Consider the following 8,608-nt stretch of genomic DNA (forward strand, 5'->3'; position numbering starts at 1 on the left):
TAAACTCTCAAAATGGCCAGAAAAAAAGAACTTTCATGTGAAACTTTCATGTGAACTTTCATGTGAATTTCTTGTTCTTAGAATTGAAGGCTATGCCATGCGAGAAATTGCTAAGAAACTTGAGATTTCCTGCAACGGTGTGTACTACTCCCTTCAGAGGAGAGCACAAACAGGCTCTAACCAGAGTAGAAAGAGAAGTGGGAGGCCACGTTGTGCAACTGAGCAATAATACAAGTGCATTAGAGTCTGTAGTTTGATAAATCGACGCCTCACAGGTCCCCAACAGGCAGATTCATTAAATAGTACACACAAAATGCCAGTGTCAACGTCTACAGTGAAGGGGCGACTGCGGGATGCTGGCCTTCAGGGCAGAGTTGAAAGAAAAAGCCATATCTGAGACTGGCTAATAAAAGGAAAAAAATAATATGGGCAAAGGAACACAGACATTGGACAGCGAAGATTAGAAAAACGTGTTGTGGACAGACAAATCCAAGATTGAGGGATTTGGATCACACAGAAGAACATTTGTGAGACACAGAACTGAAAAGATGCTGGAAGAGAGCCTGGCGCCATCTGTCAAGCATGGTGAAGGTAATTTGATGGTCTGGGGTTGCTTTGATGCTGGTAAAGTGGGAGATTAGTACAAGGTAAAAGGGATTTTGAATAAGGAAGGCTATCTCTCCATTTTGCAATGCCATGCCTTACTGTTGTGAATTCCGTTCTTGGTCTCCCTCCGGTGGTTGTAAATGGCACTTTTGTGAATTCTGCCCTTGGGCTCCCTCCGGTGGTTTTTAGTGGAACTGCTGCTCCTTGGATTTAGCATTAGCAGCTGCTTCCACTGATCGTCTCTCCTGGCTCTGCTATTTAGCCTGGCTCTAGTCTTCAGCCAGTGCCAGCTATCAATGTTTCTTGGTTGGATTCAGATCTCTCCTTGGATTTCCCTGATAGTCTGTCCAGTTCAGCAAAGATAAGTCCTTGCTTGTTCATTTGTTGTCCACTTGCTGTGGCTTAATTGTTCAGCTCATTTTATGTTTTCTCTAGTCCAGCTTGTCAGTATGATATATTCAGTTTAGTTGGAAGCTCTGGGGAAGCAGATTTGCCCTCCACACCTTTAGTCAGGTGTGGAGATTTTTTGTAAACTCTGCGGTGAATTTTTCTAGCTTTTAATGCTGACCGCACAGTGTTCTTTCCTGTTCTGTCTATCTAGTTAGAAGTGGCCTCCTTTGCTAAATCCTGATTTCATTCTGTGTATGTCATTTCCCTCTCCACTCACAGTCAATATTTGTGGGGGGCTGTCTATCCTTTGGGAATATTCTCTGAGGCAAGATAGCTTTCTGTTTCCATCTTTAGGGGTAGTTAGTTCTCCGGCTGTGACGAGATGTCTAGGGAGTGACAGGAACATTCCACGGCTACTTCTAGTGTTGTGTTAGGATCAGGAACTGCGGTCAGTACAGATACCACCTCCTCCAGAGCTCGTCCCATGTTGCTCCTTAACCACCAGGTCATAACAGTACAGCTGGCCCGCAATGTGTTGAACGCATCTCAAAAGAGGGAAAAAAAAAAGCTCTGAGCCATTTTTTTTTCTGCAGCCTGTTTTGTCTTTTTTTCCCCTTAATCTCTGGGTAGTTCAGGATTTTGGCTCTGACATAGATGTTCAGGGTTTGTTCTCTCATGTGGATCAACTTGCTGCAAGAGTACAGAGTATCCAAGATTATGTTGTGCAGACTCCAGCTTTAGAGCCTAGAATTCCTACTCCTGATTTGTTTTTTGGGGACAGATCTAAGTTTTTGAACTTTAAAAATAACTGCAGATTGTTTTTTGCTTTGAGACCCCGTTCCTCTGGTGACCCCATTCAGCAGGTGAAAATTGTCATCTCTCTGCTGCGTGGAGACCCTCAGGATTGGGCATTCTCCCTTGAGTCTGGGGATCCGGCATTGCTTAATGTAGATGCATTTTTTCAAGCGCTCGGATTGCTGTATGACAAACCTAATTCTGTGGATCAGGCAGAAAAAACCTTGCTGGCTCTGTGTCAGGGTCAGGAAGCGGCAGAAGTATACTGCCAGAAATTTAGAAAGTGGTCTGTGCTCACTAAATGGAATGAGTATGCCCTGGCAGCAATTTTCAGAAAGGGTCTTTCTGAAGCCCTTAAAGATGTTATGGTGGGGTTCCCCACGCCTGCTGGTTTGAGCGAATCAATGTCTCTAGCCATTCAGATTGATCGGCGCCTGCGTGAGCGCAAGGTTGTGCACCATATGGCAGTGTCCTTTGAGCAGAGTCCTGAGCCTATGCAATGTGATAGGATTTTGACTAGAGCAGAACGGCAGGGATTCAGACGTCAGAATAGGCTGTGTTTTTACTGTGGTGATTCTGCTCATGTTATTTCTGATTGCCCTAAGCGTACTGAGAGGGTCGCTAGGTCTGTTGCCATTAGTACTGTACAGCCTAAATTTCTCTTGTCTGTTACCCTGATTTGCTCATTATCGTCCTTTTCTGTCATGGCATTTGTGGATTCAGACGCTGCCCTGAACTTAATGGACTTAGAGTTCACCAGACGCTGTGGTTTTTCCTTGCAGCCTTTGCAGAGCCCTATTCCATTGATGCTACACCATTGGCCAAGAATAAACCTCAGTACTGGACACAGTTGACCATGTACATGGCTCCAGCACTTCGGGAAGATTGTCGTTTTCTGGTGTTGCATAATTTGCATGATGTTGTTGTGCTGGGTTTTCCATAGTTACAGGTACATAATCCGGTGCTGGATTGGAAAACTATGTCTGTGACTAGTTGGGGTTGTCAAGGGGTACATAGTGATGTTCCTTTAATGTCAATTTCCTCTTCCCCCTCTTCTGAAGTTCCTGAGTTTTTATCAGGTTTCCAGGATGTATTTGATGAGCCCAAGTCCAGTTCCCTTCCTCCTCATAGGGACTGCGATTGTGCTATTAACTTGATTCCTGGCTGTAAGTTCCCTAAGGGCCGACTTTTCAATCTGTCTGTGCCAGAGCATGCCGCCATGCGGAGTTATGTTAAGGAGTCTTTGGAGAAGGGGCATATTCAGCCGTCTTCATCACCGTTGGGAGCGGGATTCTTTTTTGTTGCCAAGAAGGATGGCTCCCTGAAACCCTGTATTGATTATCGCCTTCTTAATAAGATCACGGTCAAATTCCAATACCCTTTACCTTTGCTTTCTGATTTGTTTGCTCGGATTAAGGGGGCTAGTTGGTTTACTAAGATTGACCTTCGAGGGCGTATAATCTTGTTCGCATTAAACAGGGTGACGAATGGAAAACAGCATTTAATACGCCCGAAGGCCATTTTGAATACCTTGTGATGCCATTCGGGCTCTCTAATGCTCCATCTGTGTTTCAGTCCTTCATGCATGATATCTTCCAGAATTATCTTGATAAATTCATGATTGTATATTTGGATGATATTCTGATTTTTTCCGATGATTGGGAGTCTCATGTGAAACAGGTCAGGATGGTATTTCAGATCCTTCGTGCTAATGCTTTATTTGTGAAGGAGTCTAAGTGCCTTTTTGGAGTTCAGAAGGTTTCTTTTTTGGGTTTCATTTTTTCTCCCTCGGCTTTAGAAATGGATCCTGCTAAGGTCCAGGCCATTCATGATTGGTTTCAGCCCACATCTATGAAGAGCCTTCAGAAATTTTTGGGCATTGCTAATTTTTATCGCCGTTTCATTGCTAACTTTTCCAGTGTGGTTAAGCCCCTGACCGATTTGACGAAGAACGGCGCTGATGTGATGAATTGGTCCTCTGCGGCTGTTGAGGCCTTTAAGGAGCTTAAACGTCGATTTACTTCTGCCCCTGTGTTGCGTCAGCCGGATGTTTCTCTTCCTTTTCAGATTGAGGTTCATGCTTCTGAGATTGGGGCAGGGGCCGTTTTGTCTCAGAGAAGTTCTGATGGTTCTTTGATGAAACCGTGTGCCTTCTTCTCCAGAAAGTTTTCACCTGCAGAGCGTAATTATGATGTCGGCAATCAGGAGTTGTTGGCTATGAAGTGGGCATTTGAGGAGTGGCAACATTGGCTTGAGGGAGCCAAGCACCGCGTTGTGGTCTTGACCGATCATAAGAATCTGATTTACCTCGAGTCTGCCAAGCGGTTGAATCCTAGACAGGCTCGATGGTCCCTGTTTTTCTCCCGTTTCGATTTTGTGGTCTCGTATCTTCCGGGATCTAAGAATGTGAAGGCTGATGCCCTCTCTAGGAGTTTTTTGCCTGATTCTCCGGGAGTCCTTGAGCCGGTTGGTATTCTCAAGGAGGGGGTGATTCTTTCTGCCATCTCCCCTGATTTACGGCGGGTGCTTCGGGAATTTCAGGCTGATAAACCTGACCGCTGTCCAGTGGGGAAACTGTTTGTTTCTGAGAGATGGACTAATAAGGTAATTTCTGAGGTTCATTGTTCGGTGTTGGCTGGTCATCCTGGGATTTTTGGTACCAGAGATTGCTAGGCCCTTTTGGTGGCCTTCCTTGTCGTGGGATGTGCGTTCTTTTGTGCAGTCCTGTGGGACTTGTGCCCGGACCAAGCCTTGCTGTTCCCGCGCTAGTGGGTTGCTTTTGCCTTTGCCGGTCCCTGAGAGGCCCTGGACGCATATTTCCATGAATTTTATTTCGGATCTTCCTGTTTCCCAGAAGATGTCTGTTATCTGGGTGGTTTGTGACCAGTTTTCTAAGATGGTCCATTTGGTACCTTTGCCTAAGTTGCCTTCCTCCTCTGATTTGGTTCCATTGTTTTTTCTGCATGTGGTTCGTTTGCATGGCATTCCGGAGAGTATTGTGTCTGACAGAGGTTCCCAGTTTGTTTCTAGGTTTTGCCGGTCCTTTTGTGCTAGGATGGGCATTGATTTGTCTTTTTCTTCAGCGTTTCATCCTCAGACAAATGGCCAAACTGAGTGAACCAATCAGACCTTGGAAACCTATTTGAGATGCTTTGTGTCTGCTGATCAGGATGATTGGGTGGCCTTCTTGCCGTTGGCCGAGTTTGCCCTTAATAATCGGGCTAGTTCAGCTACTTTGGTTTCACCTTTCTTTTGTAATTTTGGTTTTCATCCTCGTTTTTCTGATAGTCTGTCCAGTTCAGCAAAGATAAGTCCTTGCTTGTTCATTTGTTGTCCACTTGCTGTGGACTTAATTGTTCAGCTCATTTTATGTTTTCTCTAGTCCAGCTTGTCAGTATGATATATTCAGTTTAGCTGGAAGCTCTGGGGAAGCAGATTTGCGCTCCACACCTTTAGTCAGGTGTGGAGATTTTTTGTAAACTCTGCGGTGGATTTTTCTAGTTTTAATACTGACCGCACAGTATTCTTTCCTGTTCTGTCTATCTAGTTAGAAGTGGCCTCCTTTGCTAAATCCTGATTTCATTCTGTGTATGTCATTTCCCTCTCCACTCACAGTCAATATTTGTGGGGGGCTGTCTATCCTTTGGGAATATTCTCTGAGGCAAGATAGCTTTCTGTTTCCATCTTTAGGGGTAGTTAGTTCTCCGGCTGTGACGAGATGTCTAGGGAGTGACAGGAACATTCCACAGCTACTTCTAGTGTTGTGTTAGGATCAGGAACTGCGGTCAGTACAGATACCACCTCCTCCAGAGCTCGTCCCATGTTGCTCCTTAACCACCAGGTCATAACACCTTACCAAGTGGACAGACAATGACCCAAAGCACACCTCCAAATTATGCAAAAACTATTTAGGGAAGAAGCAGGCAGCTGGTATTCTATCTGTATTGGAGTGGCCAGCGCAGTCACCAGATCGCAACCCCATTGGGCTGTGGTGGGAGCAGCTTGACCGTATGGTGCAAAAAGTGCCCATCAAGCCAAACCAACTTGTGGGAGGGGCTTCTGGAAGCATGGGGTAAAATTTCTCCAGATTTCCTTAGCAAATTAACTGCTAGAATGCCAAAGGTCTGCAATGCTGGAATTGCTGCAAAAGGAGCATTCTTAGACGAAAGCAAAGTTTGAAGGAGAAAATTATTATTTCAAATTAAAATATTTTTATCGAACCTTGTCAATTTCTGGACTAGATTTTCTACTCATTTGGCAATGTATTTGATTAATAAAAAAATGAGTTTTCTTGGAAAACACAAAATTGTCTGGGTGACCCTAAACATTTGAACTGTAGTGTATGTCTCCCATATACAGTACACAGAGATATGGATTCCTGCTCTTTCTCTGTAGCACACAAACAGATGTAGCAGCAGAATGGAGGATATTTTGATGCATTACTAAACTGTGTAGCTGTGAATCCAGAACTAAAGTGAAATACATTTGCTATAAAGTGCCTGTGTATTGCTGGTGTCTTACTGTAATGAAGGCGCCTCAATCCTTCATCCCATTTTTTTAAAAGAAGTGGCTCATAAGTGGAGAAAAAAGATGATTTCTCTTAAAAGATATATAACAAAACTTTTTATACTACTTCTAGTTGGTGGCAATATAGTTCAAGTCCTCTTCCTCTCTGACGAGACAATTTACATAAACACTTTTTATATGCACTTGCACCATTGATTTATTCAAAGTTTGTGTCACGTCTGTCTGAAGTCACCAGCTCACAAAGGCCTCAGCAGACAGACTTACCAACCCCAAAACCCTTTAACTCCTATACAGGGATCAGGTTTTACAACAGGGTCCAGTGGATTGCTTCCACGAGAGGGTTGCCATCTGGAAGTGCAAACCAAAGGTGGAAATGGTCGCCATGCCGGGCCATAGCCGAGAGGCCAGGAAGAAAATCATAAAACAAGCGTATAGTCAGACCTCAATCCATGGTCAATGAACTGAATAATCAGGACAAACACAGGAACACAACATAGAAGCTTGAACCAGGAGAGCAGAACTATTGACTGGCAGTAGGAGCTGGCTTTCAGAGTTTATATAGAAAAGCCCCATTTAGTGCTAAGAGCAGACAGAAACCAAATTAATAAGATTAAACCCCTCGCTTCTGGACTCACCAGAGCCACAAGTTACAGGTATGGAACAGAAATGATGCTATCAAGCAAACAGGGGTGAAGCCACCTAGCGGCCAAAACCACAAGTCAAGAGGCATGTGAAGCAATTAGAGACAATGAAGTTTTTGAAGCAAAATTATAGTTACATTTTAATACTGAAGACTAAAAATAATGTACAACTTTATATAAGTAACATTAGAACAAGTATGGGAAAGAACCAACATTCCCTGGTGACAAATGATAAGTGTAAAGCGAAAAGTGCAAGTGCATAACATTACATTCTATCAAGAAGGGATGGGGAACCTCGAAATAATAGAGCACTGGCCAATGGTGTGTATCAAGATATAACACATAATTGTCAACAATGGACACCTAACATATGCATCAGTCCTATCCCAGTGTAATGTTAAATGGCTGTAACAAATATTGCGCCCTTACCCATGATAGAAGATGGATAAAAATATCCCAACATGCATTTCACATGTTGTATACTGTAGCTTCAATATAGACAAAGGAAAATAGACAAGAGAAGAATTAGCTAAGTAGAAAGGCAAAAGAAGCAATTGTAAGTACACAGTGCTATATAATATGATAGCAATATATTGAGAGGATCAAAACTTTGATGGAAGTGCCAAATCTCTTTGCTATATTTTCTGCCTCCTTAACTGAAATTTATTTATTTTTTCAAGTAAGGAAGTTGATTGCTCACAGCTAAATCCGTGACCAGATGCTGACTCATCCTCAGTTGCAAATTTATGTGAATGCATCACTAACCGATTAATGGACTCGCACCGAGGTATCTCTAATTCTACGAAACACGGAGATCAAATAGTAAATATTGACACGTAACTTACCATAGACTCCGCACATTGTTTACTTGCACATTGCTCCCTCTTTATGTTATTCATTACCATTTTGTACTGTGTCTATGGTATTAAATGCAACAGATTTATTCTTTTATCTTGTTGCCTATTCACATTAAAGTAGATACGATTTGTTCTTTAATTAATTTATTACCATGTATATTTTCTTAATCCTGAAATAAAACTTGTTTGAATACGATTTAAAAATCTCTTAGGAAGGAACATTTTGTTGGTTGCTCTTAAGTTTTCGAGTGGAAAAATGCCATATTTTTGCAATGATTAGCTACTTTATCATGCCACGTTTCTTAACCATTTCCTATCACAACAATGACTTTTCACATCCAAATGGACATGCATCTTCTCAATTAGGTTGTGAAAGGCCAATGAATCTTTATCCGACTGCTACCATTGTCCAACAGTATTAAATTTCATTTGCAAACAAATAAATAATGGAAGGATTTGAGTGCTGTTAGTGCTTGCAGAGACTCTACTGGCTCTTTACATGCCTTGGTTACTATCAACTGTTGCATGAGAACTGTGCGACAGAGGAAGATGTCTCCCTCTGTCACTCCATTGACTTTCTGCAGCATGATCGTGGGGTGCCAATGATGCTAGGCAACTGGAGGCCTAACATTTGTCTCTAGGTCTGCCGTAGATGAAAGCCTAATACATTATGCTAGAAGCATGGTCTTTTTGGTTGCCTGTCATCATAAGGACTCAGATGACTGTGCACAAAGATCTGATCATGGACTGGAATGCGCAGGCATGCCACGTCCCTGCTGACCCGAGCGTCAA

This window comes from Ranitomeya variabilis, chromosome 2 (assembly GCF_051348905.1).
Source record: "Ranitomeya variabilis isolate aRanVar5 chromosome 2, aRanVar5.hap1, whole genome shotgun sequence".
Classification (NCBI taxonomy): domain Eukaryota; kingdom Metazoa; phylum Chordata; class Amphibia; order Anura; family Dendrobatidae; genus Ranitomeya; species Ranitomeya variabilis.